Here is a 21,673-nt window from a genome sequence, read left to right on the forward strand (position 1 = left end):
ATGTGTATGAAAGCTCTTCTTTTGAAGAAAAAAGTGGGATTTTAAAAAAAGGTTTGAATTATATAGGCAAGGAAAGGTAGGGTTGCTTCTCTTTGTCCTATTTTATATTGTATTTAAAATACAATATAAAATTGTGCTTATAGATTGCTCCTGCATCTCCATGGGGAGATGCTGGACAGCTTTCAAAGAAGTAAATATTACCAATACAGTAACTTGTACTGGTGAAATATGGGTACCATTTGAGAAGTTATGGCCCCCAAATTTAATTTTTCCAAAGCTCTAGATGTTTTATCCAGGCCCAATGTAGATGAAATGAATGGAGAAGGAAACTAGTTTAAGACATTTGATGTTTAGCCTCATCTTCCCCTGGAGGAGATACAGCTTTGGATAGAGGTTACCTGAGAATTCTGGGAACCAGTTTCAGCCCTTGGGCCAGAGGCTGTCCTCCACTGTGATAAAGCATTTTGTGATACACTGTGATACAATATTCCCTTGGCACTGTCTTCTCCAAGCTGAGTAGCAAGTGGGGACATCTCAGCTGATGTACAGTGATACACAAATCATAGAGGCAAAGATGTAAGTTATAACCACAAGAAAAGAGGTGTAGCTTTAGAAAGGGGCAAGATGAGAGCATTATCCTCCCAGTGAGAACTTTGCCCTCTTAAAGGGAATGTTCCTTCACTCCTCAGATTTCTAGGCTTGCAGTAACATAAAACCTCAGTTGAGCATTTAGAAATACGGTTCAGGTAGAACCAGCGGTTTTAGTGTTGGACTACAATTCAGGAGACCAGGATTCAATTCCCAGCTCAGCCATGAAACCCACTGGGTGACCTTGGGCAAGTCACACGCTCTCAGCCTCAGGAGAAGGCAATGACAAACCTCCTCTAAACAAATTCTTGCTAAGAAAACCCCATGATAGGTTTGCCTTAAGGGCACCATAAGTCAGAAATGACTTGCAGGCACACAACAAAAACAACAACAGTCTAAACAAAAGAGTATCTAAAGCAAACTTGCAAAGGGAATGGAAACAAACATACATACATACATACATACATACATGAGTCTAAGTATGAATGATTTTCATAGTCTCACTCTCTGCAATGCTAGAATTTTGAAGAGTGTAGAGAAATTTCATTTGTGGGGCAGAATTCTTAAATGGAGGAACAATGACCTCATCTTTCAATATGTTACACCCCATCTCTCAACATGGTGTAACAACTTTCCTCCCAGTACTTGCACTTGTGGACTAAAAAAAAATGAACTGGGAAGAAAAAAGATATCTACATGAACTTACATTTGCACTGAGCTGGCAATTTTGACATGGTTCATCATGTGCTTTCACAAGCTGTAACCTTCTTCAGGTTAAATTCCTCTGCATAGTTCTACTAAACTTCAACATCCATAATCTTTGGCACTTCATTTGAAAATACTGTCAGGGGCATCCTGGGAGTCAACAAAATAAGGATATAGTCAGCAGCAGTTGCCTTGGCAACTGTAATGCAGCAAAAGTAAAATGTCTTTGCAGAGGGCAACATGGTTGCAATTCATGGCTTTTACAAGGATATAACTGAAAAGAAAATGACACATGCATGCATTTGCGCGCGCGCGCGCGCGCGCACACACACACACACACACACTTTACTTGATATCCTGAAGCAAGAAAACAAACAGTTTTCTTTTTAACTCAACCAAATAGTTGGCTTGAATGGGCAAAATCTCACAATAAACCAATTATAAACTCATTTACCTGACAGCAATTCCATTTTCTCTCAATGAAACTTCCTTCCAAATTAGCACTGTTAACAGCCAACATTGTTATTTGATATTGATCCTCCTTGATCCTAAATTTAATACATGAACGTAGGGACCAGAGGCTGCATCAATCCTCTCCAGGGTTTTTAAAAGGACCTCTCCAAGGTGCTGAACATTGGGGGTGATAGAGTTCACCACAGTGAATAATTCCTTTACTGTCCAGGTTAAAATGTAGAGGAGAGTCACTGCCCATCTGATATAGGAGCCACCAGCCCACATTAGTAGGAACTGTCATGCCACTTATTATATAACCAAAGGGTCATTTTGCCTAAATCTCTCTTTCTGTCAAAAAACTATGCAACATGGTTACATTCTGGGCTCCCTTCCAGACTGCCAGACTTCAGTAATCTGTACCAATCCTGCCACTCCTCATTGACCTTGAGTAAAAGGGTCCATTATTGGTATTAGGAGAGCAGGAGCCACCCTGAAGCCATCCTGGTTGAGTGTGCCAAGCGTATTGGATCAACAATTGCTTTAAATCAGGGAAAGGCTACACAAAAAAGTCAGCCAAATAAAACCCTAAGAGTGTTGCAACCAAACCCCCATCCCCATCCAAACCATATTGCTGAATTCTGGTAAAAAAATATGTCACTGACTTGCTGTTGCAATTTATAAATTGCCATCTGAAGCAAACTTTTTCCTGCTCACTTTAAAGAGGGGTGTGTGTGTGTGTGTGTGTGTGTTGCCAACAATTTTGGCAATATAGAGTATGTGAGTCAAATATCAGCAATTCAGTATGGTGAATTCTGGAAGTGCCCCACCCACCACCTGTTTAATTTATGGGGGAAGTTTCCTCCATCCCCTGGTTTAAATTATGTCACAGCCTTTAAATGTCCAGGGCTTAGCTTGGAAAAGGACAATGTAGTGCAATAGCCGATGAATGTATTCTTTTTCAAAACCCAACCAGCACATCTGTTTAATGGGCGGAACAGCTACAATACCATTTTAATGCAGACTCTTTCCAGCAAGTTTAATCAATGCCTAATTTTATCTTACCTAGACTTTTTAAATGCCATGCCTGGTGTTATCAATAAGCCTGTTCACAGTTGTACCCTAAAATGTCATGCACCTCCTGTGGTGTGTCACTTCTTACTTGCTTCCTTGCTCAAGTGCTTTTAGAAAGAAATGAACCTTTCTCTGATAAATATCAGCTTATAAATTTTAATGCTTTGCTTCATCCTAATTTGCAAAGTTCCATACTGTTGGTCCAGAAGATATTTTTAAACCCGGCAAACTGCATTTGAAACAGGAGAACGGAACTCTAGATTCCGAGGATTTGCTTCCTGATTTCTGAACCTTGTGTTGTTTCCTCTGTGTGTGAATCTGATTCTTGAAAGCATCTCATGGTTGTAAAGGGGCATCACTATGGGAGTACAGGGGGTATGGACCATACCAGGTGACACTCTAAGAGGGGTGACACCACTGCTTCCTAAACATCTGCTTTTTGGCAGAAATGGGCTGTGACATTCACTTGCATCCCTATAAAATGCTGAAGAGATAGTATGAGTGGGATGGGGCTCCATGGGAAGAGAAAGGAGAGGCCCACTTTTTTTTAAATAAATTTTTTTTTCTTTAAAGCCATCACATCTTACAAAAATTTCATTTTAATAATATGAAACAATGCATGTGGAACTACATTTAGGCTGCATGTATGATATGGTACTTGAAAGATATAATTTTAATTTGGCTAGTTCTTTCAGTGTTACATGGGAATTATGATTTATATGAGTAACATTAGTACAAAAATTCTATGGATTCTGTATGGTTTGATATGAGAGAAGGTCAATGGGGAAGGGTGACACCATGAGTTACCGCACCAGTTGATGCCATCCCTAGTGACACCACTGGTTGTGCAGATTCAGGATTAACTACTGGTCAGAGCTCAGAAAACGTACTTAGCCTAGCTGGCAGGACTTGTAATCTTTAAAAAGCAACTTCTCCAGGCTCTGAGGAGGATCAACAAATCTATTTCCACTCAATGGGTATATCCACCCTACACAGTTATAGCACAGTTTGATACTATTTTAACTGCTGTGGTTCCATCCCATGGAATCCTGGGATTTATAGAATGGTGAGGTAGTTTGGCTCTCTTTGAACTTTACTGAACTACAGCATTAGAACTCTCCAGCAAAGAATTCTATTTGACAAAGCTACAAACCCCAGAATTCTGCAGGCAATTAAAGTGGTATAGATATTGCCTTTCCTAGTTTTTATCCATACTTTGTTCCATTCCACTTCCATTTTCATCTGTGATTTTTTTTAGTCATCTCAAAGTTCTGTTGATATATTTGTGTCTGTCTGTGTAGCATTTAAATGGACATTCTACCTCAGTGTTCACATTTCTATAAGTTTAAGCTGCAGAGAGTTTGATTCAGTACACAGAGAAATGTCAAATGTTAGATAAAGTAAGTTTGAATCTGTGTGTTTGTTTGACAGCTGGGTCCAGACTAGTCATGCATACATCATGTCCATTTAAATCAATTGCACTAAAAATAGTTGTTTCTAATTTCAGTTCCTAAAGGGTCTATTCTAAATATAGCTAAGTTGGATCCAACTTATTACATGCAACAAATTGCCCAAATTCTTCATGTATCTCACTCTATAGCTTCTTCCTATATTACAGTTTAAATATACAGTTTAAATATACACTCAAAAGATTTCAACTGCTTAATTTAAAAGGTACTGTGACAACATGTTTTCGAAGGAAGGAAGGAAGGGAGATTTGTAACACTTTTAAGAGGAACAGATTTGTTTTGTCACATGTATTGTTGATTACAATCCACATCCTCACACACTTACTAATTTTGTGGCTTACAATCTACAAAAACTCATGTTAAAATGTTACAGGATTTCTCTTTTTAATCCTTTTTTTTGAATATTAAAATAGATCAACACAGCTACCTCCATGACGTTTGCAAAGATGTGTATCACACAGCTATACTCTTGTAAATTCAGATTGTCTCAGTGGAAGACCCAGCATTGCTCTGCATTCTGATAAAACCAGTGTAGTGTGAGACAAATGTGTCTCAGATGTGTTATGTTCCTCTCAGTTCATACCTCATGTATATCTTGTTCCAAATACTAGCTCAATCATACATGGAAACTGACTTTTATTAAACTAATGCTGACCGTTAATGCTTTGAACACTTCTAGCACAGCCTAAATAAGATGCATTATTTAGAGTAATTTTTCACATAGCATTTTGGTAACTTTTTTTTTTACTCATTGATAGCAGATTCACTAGCAGTCCATGGGAAAGGTACAGCATTCATCATGTCAGGTAATATATGCCAGACTTAAAGTAATAGTTCATTAAAAGTCCATTATTCTAGGCTTAAAAGCACCGCCTGAATGTATTTTTTTTTCCCAGTCATATCTTCCCTGAACAGGGCATGTACAACAAGCAGATCTGTTATTCATGGATGGCAGACAAAACCGGGTCTGGACCCCAGCACGGACTTCACAATGCTGACTCCCAACCCCATTCCTCTTCATAACTTTACTGAAATTGTTTTATGTCATATAAAATAAAACAACTGTAATAAATGGGTGGCAAGACTGTTTCTGTTTGATTTCACTTTAATTGCAAATATTCCCCAATGCGGAGCTTTGAATCTTACAGTAGATTATGGGTGGAATTCAGTTGGTAGTTTCAACTACAGTATACCCACTGACACAGCACTTATGTAAATGGCATTAATTCAATTAATCTACTCTAGTTGGTCCTACCAACAGCATTCAGCCCTGAATGTCTATCAAGGAAATGGGGAATGGTTCATTCTCCACAAGCTATATTAAATCATCTTGCAGTATTCATATCCCAGGGCAGTCATGAGGACTAAGCAGGTACCTTGATGCCAAAGCCAATGCAAAAAGAACTCTGCAGTAGGGATATGCACATATATTTTCCCCATCTCCATATCTAGTCCATACACAGTTCTGTGGTTTTTTTCTCTTTGTTTTTATGGGATAAAATCCATTCCTGCCTTGACTTTTTCATCCAAGTAAAACATGTCCACATTGTTTCAATGAATAATGCCATTGACTAAAGCAGATATAAGGAGCGTTTTGCCTGCATCTGATCTCTGTGTTTTTTTTCTAGGCTTTTTCCCCACACATGTCCATGCCTGTATATCAATGTGAGTTTTCTGAAGCACATATTGTGCTTGGCCCATGGAGAATCCAGGAAGTATGGCCAGATAATCCCAGAGACAATATGTGCTTCAGAAAATGCACACTGATGTACAGTGGCTTTGAAAACATCATTAACTAAACTATGTGATGATCCAGTGCTTAAGGATGCCGTTACTGTGTTGCTAAAACTACTGAATGGAACAATAATTTGGTTTCACTCAGTGCATCAGTCTTTGGCCACCAATGTGATGGATTGGAGAAGACAAATCAGTAAATTATTATATGTAATCAATAAATGATAATAATATATCATTTTATGAAAGCCAGTGAAGTGCTTTTATGATTTATGCCACTAAGCAGGATATATTTTAATGATGCAGAAGAGCTGTGTGGGCACACCATTTAACTGAGCAAAGAACTGTCAGCATCTTGCATACTACTGGTGCTTTAAAAAGAAGTAGAACCAGTCATCATTATGAATAATCACAATAGGTAAGTGTTATACTGAAGGGAAGTGAACACCCAAGAGGAAATCAGCTTGCAACACACCTGGAGGTAACAAGATCAACCCCAGTCATTTTGCTGCCTGGGTAAAGATGAGATGGTGCCCCATAACATTCTTTGTACAGAAGCCAAGTGGACATGCACTTAATTAGATAATGTGCTCCATTACACTATTGACAGCAGGCTAGTTTAGGGGTTCTAGGACAAGCCATGTGACATATGCAACAGATGGTAATGGATAGGGGGCTTCCACAGCTACCATTCCTTGTATATTCCACATGAGGCAGTGGATTTACTCTGCCTAATAGTAGGGGCAGCTCTGGAAGGAAAAGGTGAATTACCAATGAAAATACTGTCATTGTGGGATTTCTTTAAAAAATCTATTCCACTTTTTAAATAAGGATCTCAAGGTAGGCTATGTGATTCAACTCTATTGTTAGCCACATAACAACCACATAAAGTTCAATCAAGATACAAACTTGCTAAAGATGATTAGAGTTTTAACTCTGGTACCTCTCCCCCATCTTAGTCTGATACTGTATGCACCACACCATACCAGTTGTCACTAGGATTCCCACGTAAGGCCAGTGGTACCTTATACAGTCTCATGTAAAGTAAGTGACCCCTGGCCACTTGCCTACTTACTCGCTGTCCTTCTACTCTAATAACTGGTCCTGACAAATCACTGTTTCTTTGTAATTTCGACACCCCTTTGTTGACCAAGCACTTGCAAACAATCAGGTTAATCTCTTCCATGCACTTCCCTCTGAAAGGAAGACTCAGCAGGCTTCTGAAAATGCCAACTCATTCCTGAAGACTCAGCCACAGTGCTGTTTGCCAGCTGTGTCACATGAAAGGAGCTTAACTGGTATTAGCAATAGTAGGCATTGCTGTAAAATTCATAATATTCTAGTGGTAAAGTGGTACCTCAGTAGCTGCTTTTCACCTCTCAGCTTTGAAGGAAAGAATGGAAGAGAAAAATTATGCACATCACCTCCTTCTAATAACTTTTATCCTTTGATCAAACAAAAGGCAGAAGCTGGAATTAAATATAACTTTTATACACCAAGGGTTACCAAACCACCGGGAGGGGAAGGGCTGATTTTTTTTTTTTTCCTGTAAGTTTGGATGGATTTGGAGGGTTTTTTTTTACTTACTTGTTGTCAGATCTGTTGCCAGAGACTAAACAGAACTGATTTTATTTATTTATCCACCTCAGCCAGATTTTGGTCAGCTAACATTTAGGTAAATAAGTAGCTTTTACATTGTCTTCCATCATTCATCACTCACATCTGCCTAAACTCTGGGAATAACACCATGGTCCAAACCAATCCACTAGGGATTGTAGTAAGTCTTCCCTAAGTATGCTTAATTTTGGATCTAATCAGTTTCCTATCTTTTGCATAGCAACAGAGTACAACTCACCATTGGGAAGTATGTTAGGGTCCTCTGGTCTTGGGAATCTGAGAGTAAAATAAGTGTGTGTATATATTTTCCACACTCGTAGAAGATTTGGTATATTTCATTCAAATGACATGATCTGTACAACTGTGATGAGTAATGCTTATTGACACAATCAGGGGCTTCCCTTTGTAACATCACTCTTGTAAAGTCACAAGGGGCATCACAAGGGATCATCCCTAGGTTAAAGGGTTTGGTACTGAAATCTCAAGGGCTTGTAATCTTGATCTTGCAGCCCTAGAAAAACCTCTGATCATGTTAGCTATGTAGGTGCAAACTACAGACTGACAATCTCAAGAACCATCCTCTCTCTCATTTTTTTAATTTATTTGTTTTGGAAAGCTTTTCATTTAAGCTATATAGTTAAATAAAAAGTACAGAAAATGAGAAGATAAAACGAAAAACAATAAAAGAGAGGGAAAGTTGGAAGGGGTATATCTGAAGGACCTCATGTTGCCAAGCAAGCCTGCCTGGGCTCTAAAATTTTTAGGAGAGGTCCTTCCCTCCATTCCATCATCTTTCCTGCATATCTGTGGGGACATAGAAGAGAGCCTTTCTCAGTGGGCTGATCCCAGGCTTTGGAACTCCTTCTCTCCTATTTATCTACATGCATTTGCATGCATTTGCATACTTTCAAACTTCTAGGTTGGCAGAAGCTGGGACTAGTGATGGGAGCTCACCCCATCAATCAGCACCCAGGCCTCAAACACCCAACCTGCTGATCTTGCAGTCAACAGAGCTGGTGTTTTAATCATAAACCAGACTTGGAAAATTGTAAATATTTGCAATTCACATTTGCACAGCACCATTACAGCATCTTCAAATGCTCCCCAAACCTGACCTTAGAAGCCAGGCAGCAGCAACAACCAAAGGAGTCTTAACACACTGGAGAGTGGGATGCTGATCAATTATGTGTCCAGCCCTCTGACACCTGCAAGACTTGGTGCAAAAAAGCAGTTGAGACAGGACCCTTGCTTTTCACACCATTCCTCACTAGCAGGAGGGGACTAGATGTATTATCATACAAACATCCCCCCTTCCAGCACCTTGAATGCCTTCAGTTGGTGTGGATGTCTGGCTTCTAAAGTGAGGAAGGTTTTTTGGTGGTGGGGAGATCAAATCTAAAAAGATCAAAGACCAAGATGAAGGTTACAAAATTACACAAACTGTTCCTATGAGAGAATTAAAGAAGAGAGTCCATCATTCCAGAGGCTGACATGAGAACCTCTGCCATGATGACTGTTGTCTGAATCATTACTGACACACTCCGTAAGTGGTAACCAAATACTGTAAATATTTTCAGTCATTTCTGTATTAACATTTTAGATCAAGCACTTAATTTCTCCATCATTCCAAATATACATCTTATAATTCTTCACTTGTCCAAAAATAAACTAAGAATTAATGTCCAGCTTGCAGATATTTCTAACTGAGCAAACTAAAAATTATAAAGTTAAAAGGGTCCACAAAGGTCATCTAGTCCAGCTCCTTGCCATGCAGGAATATACAAATCAAGCACTCCTGAGAGATGGCCATCCAACTTCTGTTTAATATGTTGCAAAGGAGAGTGGGGCTGCTGCCACACTGCAGAAATAAAGCAATTTGACACCAATTTAACTTCCATGGCTCAGTGCTATGGAATCCTGGGATTTGTACTTTGTCTTGGCACCAGGGCTATCTGACTGGGAAGGCTAAATACCTCACAAAATTACAAATCCTAGAATTTCATAGCATTGAGTCATGGAAGTTAAAGTGATATCAAAGTACTTTATTTCTGCAGTGTGGCAGCAGTCTCAGTCTCTTGTATAAGCAAATAGGTCTTTCTTTAGCAAGTTCTTCCTAATGTTTAGGTGCTTTTTTATGGTGAATATGTTTTAAATTATTTTAAATTAATGTTTTAGCTGGACTGGTCATTTAGAGCTGTTAAACTTTTGTATTATGCATTGTTTTAGCTATTTTGTTTCACTTTACATTGTAAGCTGTTTTGATCCAATATTGGGAGAAAAGTGGGATATAAACAAAATAAATAAATATATGTAATCTCTCTTCTTGTAATTTGCATCCATTGGTTCATGTCCAAGCTTGCTCTATCTTCTAGTTGGCATCTCTTCATTAATCCCTTATGCATTACTTGTTGTCATAATTAATAAATAATTAAATTGGCTGAATAAGAGGTATGGCTTGTGTGTCCTTTAGTTAAGCTCCACTTTTCTAGAACATTTGACCAGAAATCTCCCATCAGTGGGGAAAACTACCACAAATATACATGTGTACCAAGGACATCACAGCCACACCAGTAGAAGACACTTAAGCTGAAATTAATGGCCAAGATCCTTATTTGGGACAGTAATGTATAACGCTCCCCATGAAGAGCTACACATTACTTGCCTTGTGTTGAATGGCAATGCTGCAAAACTGGCCTTAGAAGACATCCATGTGCAATATGCTCATCCACCTAAAATTTGCATCTTCATGCATAATGGCAGTGTGTGCAAAATTCCACTTCTGTAACCTTGAATTGAATAAGGATGTTTTCCATGAGACAATAATGTCCAACCACTTACACAAGGGAACTTATTTGTGCATAAAATAGTACCAAACTTGTGACTGTCATGTGTAAGTTGCCTTCTGGTGAAGCATTTTAATTTAAAGAAGACTTGGCTCATTCACACTACAAAATTGTAGTGCTATTATTCCACTTTAACTGCCCAGGCTCCATCCTATGGAATCCTGGGATCTGAAGGTTCAAAAGGGGCATTTAGAATGTTCAGCCTGAGAACTTCATCAGACTATTAGTCCCAGGATTTGATAAAAAGGTTTCTATAGCAACTGGAATAATCACACTATAATTGCATAGTGTGCATGGTCCCCTGGACAGCCCTTCAGACAGTGACTATCCTCTCTAAAGTAGGATGTGGGGCTATCCTGAGCACTTGTCTCCACACATCTACCTACTCAGTTACTAACAAATAAAAAATCATAGGGTGGGAGGGAATAAGATGGGAGGGACACCAAAACTGAAAAAGCAGACATTCTTCTGTGCAAAACTGCAGATGTTTGAGCTGGTTGTGACATAAACCATTGATTGCTTTGAAAAGATCTGCAGAATTTAGCATACAGGAATACCAACCCACTCAATAAGCTTAATGAGCCCCTTTTCCTCCCCCTCCTCCCCCTCCATTTTCTATTATTAAATGCACAGCAGGGCCCCAATACTTTCTGTTCTTTCTGTTCCTCCTAGGCCAGAGTGTTCTTTCCTGAACTACAAGAATGGGGTGATACCTTGTTATACTGTACAGGCGGTGTGGGGGGGGGGGGAGAGACATTCTGATTTTCCCCTTGGCACACCACCTTACATGAGTAGTCAAGGCATGCTTAGATTAACTGATTTCTGTTTTCAGTAAACCCATGAAATAAATTAACTGTGGTACTCTGCCTCAATAGTAACTTAACCCAAAGAAAATCAGCTCTGTCGATGTGCCATTTTGATTACAGAGAAAAACAATGCATTTCAGAGTAGACAGTGTTTGCCATGTGGATGTCAAAAGAACCTTAAATTACATTTCAATCAAGTGAAAAGGGAGAGCCTACAAAACCTAGTATATACAGGTGTTATCTGATTATACTGTATATCCTTCTCAATTTGTGGACAAATGTAATCTCGGATGCTGCACGTTTTTTGGCTTTTCCCTGGCTTCCCCTTGCAAAAAGTGATTTAATAAACTTGTTTTGCATTCCCTGGGCTCTTCTTGTGGCATAATGTAACATGTGGTGTCAGATTTAATCTTAATATGGCAGATACAGTAAAGTTCCTGAATATTAGTGAGGCAGAACTAATGTAGCAATGTGTGCTACATCAGCCTCCAGGTGTTAGTGGACTGCAAGTCCCAGCAGCCCTAACCAGCATAGCCAATGGTGATGTTAAATGATCTTTGGGTTCCCACTGCTTAGCATATCGATGTTGAATGCAGAATGCCTCTAAATTGGCATGTACAGAACCATAGACTTGTAAACATTTAAGTCTGCAGCCAATGAATGTGCAAACCATGCCATCCAGGCCTCACGTGTTTCCTCTTTTTATTTTGTGTGGTCCACTTTATACATGAATATGGCAAGCATAATTACAAAGGTTTAAACAATTTACAATATTAAATACATAAATTACTGCATATTTTATTCTGGATTGAACATGTATACAGTCTCACAAAGTTCCTCACACTCCACCAAGACAGCACAATGTTTGCAGAAAACTTTCTGCTCATTGGACACAACCTCAAAGCCCTATATAAAAGTATAATATAAATGCAAACAAATAATACAAAGTCCACTATAAGCAATTTTCCTTTTCCTTTTCTCCTAGATTCTTACATTCAAACAGAGGCAGCAACTGCATAAGAGCAAGGGGGCAATTTTCTCACACAATCCTTCCTCGACACACAAGGTACAACCCCAACAAACATACACACACATACCATGCCTGAATATCTCCCTTTTCCTCTGTGATCCCTCTCAAAATGGTGACAAGAACTAATGTCACCTAACTGCCCTGGTGGCACAGTGGTTAAATGCCTGTACTGCAGCCACTCATTCACAAACCACAAGATTGTGAGTTCAGTATTAGCCAGGGGCTGTGGGGGGGGGGGGGATTAGCTTACCCTTTGTAAACCGCTTAGGGAGTGCTTAAGTGCACTGATAAGCAGTATAGAAATGTACTTCCTAGTGCTATTGCCATTTTGAGAGGAACATCAGATGAAAATGGAAGTATTTTGAGGGTAGTACAAAGTGATGGAGTGCATGTGGGGAAGGGGTGGTGGTCTTTTAGCATGTATTCATGTATTTGGAGGGCTATCTGCATGATTTGGGGTTATAAATCTGCTGAAATTTATATGTTAAAAATGGCTTGGGGAATCAATGAGGGCTTCAGGCATCATAAAAGTGGGGTCCAGGGCGATGGGCCACATTATGCTCATCTCTTTATTAAAATTGTTTTATCTTACTCAGTGTGACAAGCCTAGATCTTATCTCTGGTAAATGCAGTTCCACTTCTCTTTTCTCCTCTCCTCTCCAGCAGTCTCTCACGCTTTTTCTTTTTGACTTGAACTAGCAAGTGTAGCCTCTTTGTTAGGGTTTTCCTAACTATTGGCCCAAAACAATATTTTATAGAGGTTACAATACCCATCTTTGGCTAGTTCTGCTCAAGTTGTCACTGCCCTTAGGGGAGAAGATGGTCCCCTTCCTCCACTCTCTGGCTGGAAGAAAATCCCACTGATAGGGTGGCAAGCATGAGGCAGAAATGAGCAGTTTTCATGCACTCACATTCCATTCATCTTCACACCAATGCATTCCTTTTCCCAGGACTGTCACTCCCATCCTCTCATATACGGTTGCCATAAGTCAGCAGCTCCAAACTGGGACAAATGTAGGACAAATGTAGGACAAGATTTACAAATGTAGGACGCATTTTTAAAAATGGAGGACACACCCAAAAAATAATGTTTTTTTAAAAAATGTTAATATAAATGCATGTTTCTTAGACATGGTCAAAATGGAGGACACTTTGTTATTTAATGACAAAATTAAAATAAAATAAAATAACCAAGGCTGGGTTGACTATATTTAAAAATAAAATAAAATAAAATAAAATAAAATAAAATAAAATAAACCAAGGCTGGGTTGTATATATTTAAAAATTAAAAAAAAAACTTTCCCTCCCCCTGGCCCAGAGGCCTATCCTCCTCCTTTGCCTCCTCCTCCTCCTCTTACACCTTTGCCGCCACCGCCTCCTCCTCCTTTGCCTCCTCTTCCTCCTCTTACTTCTCCTTTGCCTCCGCCTCCTCCTCCAAGGCTCCTGACACTGGCCAATGGCAGACTGGGCTGGAAACTAGGCCAGCCCCTGCTCTTCTGCCATTGGCCAGAAGGCTTAGGAGGCGAGCGCTGCCCCTTAAGCCCTGCGCGCAAGCGCGCACTGCTGCCGGCTGTGGCCCAGGCAAGTGCCGCGGGCTGCGCAGCAGCTGCACTGGGGGGGAGGTGGAGGAGGAGCGGTGGAGGCGGGGGGCAGCGCGGCCATGGAGGAGGAGGAGGAGGAGGAGGAGGAGGAGGAGGAGGAGGTCGGTGGTCGGCCAACCGTGTTAGCGGCCATGGTAATGGCCGCATGAGCATGCCCGGCTTGGAGGCTGGGCTCAGGACAAAGGCCCCAATTGGGGGGGAACTGGGCCGGGCGGGCAGGGCCCCCCCCCAAAACTGGGTTTGTCCCTGGGGCCGCCGGGATATGGCATCCCTACTCTCATACCAAGCAGTTCCACAGAACTGACCTTGATACTCACAGCCCATATTTGCTCCCCTTCTCAATTGCTCATTGCTCAGCTCCAAGAAAGATAAAAAGGCTTTCCACCCAGCATCAGTGTAGCATATCCCATTATCCAGGATACAAAGCATCTTCTAAATATACATTCACAAGCATGCCAGGAGTGATGATTCTGACACCTTGACACACCTCCATATTACAGAGGAACAGTGACTCTGCCAGTGTCATCCTTATGCTAAAGTAATCTAACCTCAGTTATTTAATTCATTTTAGCAAAGATCCCCCCCATCCCTTAAAATTGATGACTGCTGTCTCTAACCTATTCATTTTAGCTGTCCTCCCACTCTTTCCCATTCCTGGTCTTTCTGACAAAGAAACAAAAGCCTTGGAAATATGAAAGATGATCTTTGAAGTCTCTTAGTGGAGCAAGAGCATTACTCAGTCCCTCAAGAAAATTTGGAGCACACTCCGTGGGAGGAAGTCAGCAGTCATCTCTTTTTTTAAGCACCTGTCATAGTTTCACTACCTTTTGAGGCTCACTGTGGGCTCAGTGTGGACATAATTTGGTACTGTTTATGGTGGGGGAAGAATTTTTTACCTGTTCCAATTTTAACCCCCTTAAATCTGAATATAGTGTCCCTAAATGTGTCATGCTCAAGCCTAATTGAAGGCAGAGATTGGGAAGTGAAGCTATGGACTATACAGGTCATGCTCATTGGGGATACTTGGAGTTGTGATCTAAAAAAATAACTTGTCAAACCTCTGTTTTACAGATCAGTGATTTACATTCAGCAGGAGTGCATGGCAAAGTTCAAACACAAGGGGAGGGGATTCTGCATATCTGGTTTATGTAGTTTTTTAAAGTATGACACCAACATTCAGATGATCTTAAACTAAAGACAGAAGAGACAATGGCACAAATCAATGAAGAATTGTGAATAAAAAGGCTGCCCAAACTAATGAGTGGACTTTTTCCTTGTTTTAGGTGGGATACAGACTGCCCCTTTCCCTGATGGATCAGAGCCTGAGCTGCCACAGTGGCAGCCCCGGAGGCCCTGATCCGCCACTTTTCCAGGCCTCAGGGAAGTGGCAAAAGTGGCCTGGAAAGGGATGTCCTTGGGGCTTCATGCCCCAAGGACACCCCAACAGTGGCGGGGAGAAAAAGAAAGGGGCCGCTCAGCCCTTCTCTTCTGTATCGCTGGCATGGCCATGTAAAGGCCACACCAGCAATACACACGGTGAAAGGAGCCCTGTAGTGGCGCAAGTACGTAACGGCCACGCTGCACTATTTGGACATAGCACAGCTGTCATGTCAAAATGGTTGTGCCCATGTAGACCAGGTGACGCCATTTTGATGTACGGAGTACGTGCTAGGGTTAGGGAGCGTCTGTAAAGGATGCTCCAAGGCAACCCTAGCACGTACTCAGTACATGTTAAAAGGCCCATCTGGACAGGGCCATAGATTTAAGTTTTCTGTTTCTGATGCTGTTTTTCAGGTTGTGAATTTGGTGATAGGTGAGAATTTGTTCAGTTAACTATATACAGAAAGAGAGAGAGATTTGGCAATTCACATCCTACTCTCTGTCTTCATTCAATATGGCAAAAGTTTACACGAGATTTTAAAAAAATGAACATGGGAGAAACTGGAATGATCCGAAGTGGAAGTAGATCATATTTTACCACCAAAAATATTGATCCCATTATAAGTGAACCATATATGACTGATCTTCTTGCCATGTGGACTTTATATCCTTCTGATACCTCTCCCTGCACCTCACCCCAGCATATTCTTAGTGGCTGTAGGTGACAGAGAGTGATAATATGATAATGCTAATTTGCAAGTGGAAATAAATTCAGTATCTTATGTCTTCATCATTTATTTATTTGTTTCTGAACTTATGTGCCACCCTTCAATATTGCTATTCTTAGAGAAACTAACAAGAAAAGAATTCTAACACCAGAAAGATGTTATTATGGAACTATGAAATAAAAACCTCTCATGAAAAGAACATAAAACCACAGTAGTTGAATTAAAGCAGCAACCTATAATGTCAGAGGTCTGGAGAAACAACATGCAGCATTGTTCTGCTGAATAGCTGGACACATTTTCTGCAGTAAGAAAATGGAATGTGCAGTATATGCTTTGATCAGGAAGAAGGTTATTCTTTTTTTAAAAAAATATTAAGGAGGAGAAATAAAGTATTTTTTTAAAAAAAGATTGCTGGTACCTTTAAGTCTTTGTAACTTCAGATTAACAGAATATAATTGGGAACAATGACCTGACTGCACCATCTGTGACTAAGAAGGTTACAAGCATGAAGAGATCTCTAGCTGCATTCGCTGGAACCTAAAACTTACTAGTATTGTAATGGCTTCCATCTTTTTGTCCACAGTGTTATTACACCTCAGGGAGCAGTCAGTGCCTTCATAAGGCTACCTCTCTCTTTCTGAAGTGCTCTGTGTGGTTGTGCAAAACAGCTTGCAGTGCTGGGTGGTTTGGAGAAAAGCATCTTCCTGGTTACTGGCCTTTTGGCTTCATTTACAGTAGAATGGGGAAGCCTGGGGTAAATCCTGCTTCATCCAATGCTGAAATGACCATAAAGACAGTAGTAGGTCAGTGAACTGCCCTGAGGAGAGTATTCCAAAGATGTGACACCAAAGCTGAAAGGCACTTCTTCCCTGTTACTATATGCCTAACCTCACATAGTATTAAAAGCAGCTGGAGACATTAGGTATCGAAGGCTGCTCTCTCACTGCAAATTAATGCAGTTTGACACCACTTTAATTGTTATGGTTCCACCCTATGGAACCCTGGGGTTGTAGTTTGTTATGGCACCCAGGCTCTCTGACAGAGAAGGCTAAATATCTTACAAAACTATGAATCTCAGAATTCCATAGCATTATGCCATGACAGTTACAGTGGTATCAAACAACATTAATTCTGCAGTGAAGATGCAGCCAGACAGGAATCTAAGCAGTCACAATGGTTTCCAAAACCAACAAGAACATCCTGTATGAGGTTTTTCTCATACTTGGATAGGTTTAGCATCTACAGAAGATCATTCTAATCACTTACGATGATACATAGAGTGATCTTTTCTGGTATCTTTTCACATATCCCATAATGAATAGTTAGTAGGCTGCAGCAGTGAACTGTTTGGAGAGAAATAAGTGGATTGAACCTTGGCTGTGTTCATTGCCTCCTCCTGCTTCCATCAACTCCATAAGTAATAGGGGCCACCATCTGTTCATTATTCTTCTAAGTCTTAGAATCTAAGCAAAGATGTGGCTAGGCCTGTGCATCATCTGTGTATTCTGGAATGCCTGTAAAATAAATCTATATTACAAAGATGCATGTAGTACTGAATGCTGGTTTAGCCACCATATGGCTGGTTTCCAGGGTGATTAATACTCTTTTCATAGAGAGAACAGCATTCCTACTTGCATTTTCCTAAACTCCCTGTTACAAGATTCTAATTTTAGAGCAAAAATTTCCAGGGGTTGAGGGAGGAACAGCTCTCTTATTCTGTCACAGGAAAAATTAAAAAAAAACAAAACAAAAACAGGATCCAATTGCACCATCACCACTAACAAGTTTTATTTGGCATAAGCCTTTGTGGACTACAGGCTGTTTTATCAGATTCCAAACTCCATAATAGAGTAATATCTTTATTAGACCAATCACGATCACACAAAAACCTCTGGGCAACCCTGCAGAAACCATGGGTTACTTCATCAGTAGTTTCCAGCAGTAGGAAGAGGAAAGACGGAAATGATGATCCTACAGTTAAATGGCATGTTGCCTTGAAATAGCATGGCAGAAGGAGTATACACATTATTTCAAGGTGGGGTAGGCACACTATTCTTGCCATTTTGAGAAGCACATTATTGTCAAAATAGAGAAATATTTATTGCCTTTGTTTTGTCTTCCTGTTTTATTTATCTTGCCTGTTTCCAGTGAGCCCAAGGGTGTAACTAATATGGATTTTGGAATAGCTGACCCTTCGTTTGTATGCATCAGATCAAGTGGGTTGGCATCCAAAAAAACATCCGCCACATAAAATTTGTTAGTCTTTAGAATGCCCTCAGACTCTTGGTGATTGATTTTAGGCCCTTTAAGGCTAAAATCTACTGAATCATCATACTTGCATTTGTCATGATGAACAGACCACCGATTCATAGCTTAGTTTTCTAACTGTTTGTTCAGCTGTGTGTTTTTTTAAAGTGAGAAAATGAGTTTCTTTACTAAAATCATATTGGAATCTTTCTCTTTGTAAATGTCATTGTTTACAGCTCCTGTCATTGTCCTTTCTCCTATGTGCTTATAAGAGGAATTCTACATATGTTTGGATTACACTTCCAAATATTGGGCTGATGCTAGAAGAAAAGTAACTTCCTTTGCTTTCAGTTTCTTTTTTGTAATAATCTTTATTGATATATTTACAATTAAAATACATTTTGTTTACATATTCCCATGTTGATCTTTTTTTCTTAGACCCCCCTCCCCCTCCCCCCAAGTTCCAAGTCATCTTAGCTACACCTAATTACAGCCATTTTTCTATATACTCCTCTAATATTTATTCCATGTCTCTGAAACTGAAACTGAAACTGAAAGCACAGAATAAAAGATTATTCCATGCTTTCAGTTTCATTTACTTTAGCTGATCTCTGATGGCATCAACTTGATTTATATAATTTATATGTCACATTCTCAATGGATTATTTGTAAATTAAATAAATATTAAATTATCTGCTGAATTTCCACCGCCATATATTTTAGAACAATGTATGGATTTGAACACTTAAAACATTTTTTTTCAATTTACAGAGTTTATGACCCTAAGCAAGATCAAGCTAATTTTGAGGAATAATTAAATGCCCTTCTTCCAGTATATATTAACAGTTCTGATAATTTTAATCTACAGTTGGCAAGCAAACCAATTTGTGAAACAGGTTCTTGTGGCTTGTAAATTTGATTTACAAGCACCCAGTAATTTGAAATCCTGGAAAATATAGTGAGACTCTACATATTTGTGACCAACTAATATATCTCTGCTATACAAAATCCCCTAGTTTAATTTGCCCAGAAACAACTTCTATTATATGTATATAAAAACCTGCTGCCTGTCCCTGATATATTCATTACAGCAATATATGGAATGGAAGAGAAGAATGGCATGAAAACGAATATGAATGCACATGGAACATTAACTTATTCCCATTAAAGTGTGAGATGGATTGGTCAGCAAATACAGATTAATAACGCAAAGCACTCAGTATGAAAGCTGTAATGGTATTCAGAATGCTTCAGTTATTCAGCAAGTATTTCATCTGCCCCTCTGATTGGCACAGTGAGGGTTGTGTTGCTTCAACCAGAGAGATTTGGCCCTGTTGGTCAGCACTGTTGTCAGGCCTGCAGGAGATTCAGGGTTTGTCTTCAATTGCTAGAGTGTCCTGGCCCCAAATTCCTTCCAAATGACCCTTACCTGCTCTCTTTTGCTATGGGTTTTTAGCTCTTGCAGTGAAAGATGGGTGGCTGCCTTCCCACACAATCTTCGTTCATCACCCATCACTGCTACTGAGGTCAGAACAAGGTACTCAGTCATGTTATCAATGCTGAGTGCATCTTCTGAGCAATTCGCACAGAGAGCTGGAGAACCAGGTGGCTTGCAGGGACCACAGTGAAGGCAGCCATCGTCACTGCAAAAAGAGCCAAAAACCTGTAGTAAAAGGTGAGGGGTATGGAGGGGAAACCCCAAACTCATGAAGACAATACACACCCAACTGGGGTTTTTAGTCCTGTGTTATGTAAACAGGATGCAGCAAGCTCAAGGGGAATATGGGGAAATTTGTACATGCAGACAAAGCCTCAGACAACATGACCTCCCACTGTTTAAATAATGGAATAAGGATTTATCAAATTTCATCTGGAGGTGCCAAAAAAAGAGAGAAAAGAATAAAGTGGAAAGTGCTACAAGGCAACAAAGACAGAGGAGGATTAGGATTACCTGCCCTGAATTATCTATATTATATGCCTATATATTAGCTTGGATAAGTGACTGAATAATCCTTAAAAATGAGACTGTTAAAATTAGAAGGATTTGAAAGGCATGCCTTTATCTGGTATAATAAATTAAAAGCCAATGAAGACTTCAAATACATATGATGCAGTGCAGGAGTGCCGCCAAGCCATAACAATGTACCTATCACGCCCTTTGCAGGGCCCAAAAAGGAGCCCTTTAAAGGCCAGATCGGGGCCACAGTGTGCGGTTGTTGCGGCTTCAGTCTGGCTATAACAGGGGCACCTCTTTGGGGCTGTGTGCACAGCTCTTTAATTTCAGAGAGGATCATTGGGAAACCTACTGATCACTTTTTCATCCAAATGTCCTCACCCAAGCACAAAGGGATGATTTTTGAAGTTATATAATTACATGGAAACTGATAAGCTGACTCAAATGTTAAAAGGTAAATTGTGGAATAAAATTAAATTAGAATGGGAACCACTGATAAACTATCTGCAAAAAAAAAAAAAAAAACAAAACAAAACAAAACAAAACAAAAAAAACCCTAGGGCAATAATGTGGCATTTGGTTTGAATTGGGACAGAATTAAGATTTAGAATGAATAAACAATGTAATAATTTTGGAAAAGAATAAAGTAGAAATAAGAAGTAAATTGTATGATACACAGAAGTAATGAAATAGATAAACAGACAAAAAGAGTCTAAGGTATTTCAGGTGTGTGATTTATGTTGTTTGTGTTTTATGTCTTTCTTTTCTCTGCTCTCTCTTGGGAGTGGGGTTTCTAAAAGATGTAGTGGATGTCTGCATGTACAGTTGGTATAATTTAAGTGTAATATATATATGAGGTATTTTATTGAAGGAAATAAAACACTTTTTAAAAAATGCCCTCACCCAATGGAATGGTTTATGGAGTGGTTTGTATATAACATAAAAACCATCCATTCTACCCTTTTAAACCACTGCAATCAGAATACCAAAGCTGCGTCAAGAATGTTTCAATGCACTGAGCAGAGGAGGTGGATAATTCTGATGCCAATGGGGTAGTGAGTCCACTATGTGGTATAACTGGATTTTTGAGGGAGCTGTCCAAGATGCTTATCTTAGTGTAGAGGAAGGTTCCACAACTTGGGTAAGGTCTTTGAAGTTTGGAGTTAAACTCAGAGCAGATAGTTTACCAATCCCACTGATAGTGGTGCCACCAGCCTCAACTCGCACATAAAAAAAATAGTCATGGGGGTATCAAGACCAATCCAACCTTCAAGCAGAGAAAATGCCATCTTGTGGCCAGTAATCAAGCAAAATTCTATAACCACTCTAGTCGGCTTCTGTAAATATCATAAAACAGGGCATCATTTTTTTTTCTGTTGCCTCAGACAGCAAAATGTCTTGGGTCAGCCATAGTAGGCACCCTGCAATTCATGCTGGTTATTGCTTT

This window comes from Sceloporus undulatus, chromosome 5 (assembly GCF_019175285.1).
Source record: "Sceloporus undulatus isolate JIND9_A2432 ecotype Alabama chromosome 5, SceUnd_v1.1, whole genome shotgun sequence".
In the NCBI taxonomy this organism is placed as follows: Eukaryota; Metazoa; Chordata; class Lepidosauria; order Squamata; family Phrynosomatidae; genus Sceloporus; species Sceloporus undulatus.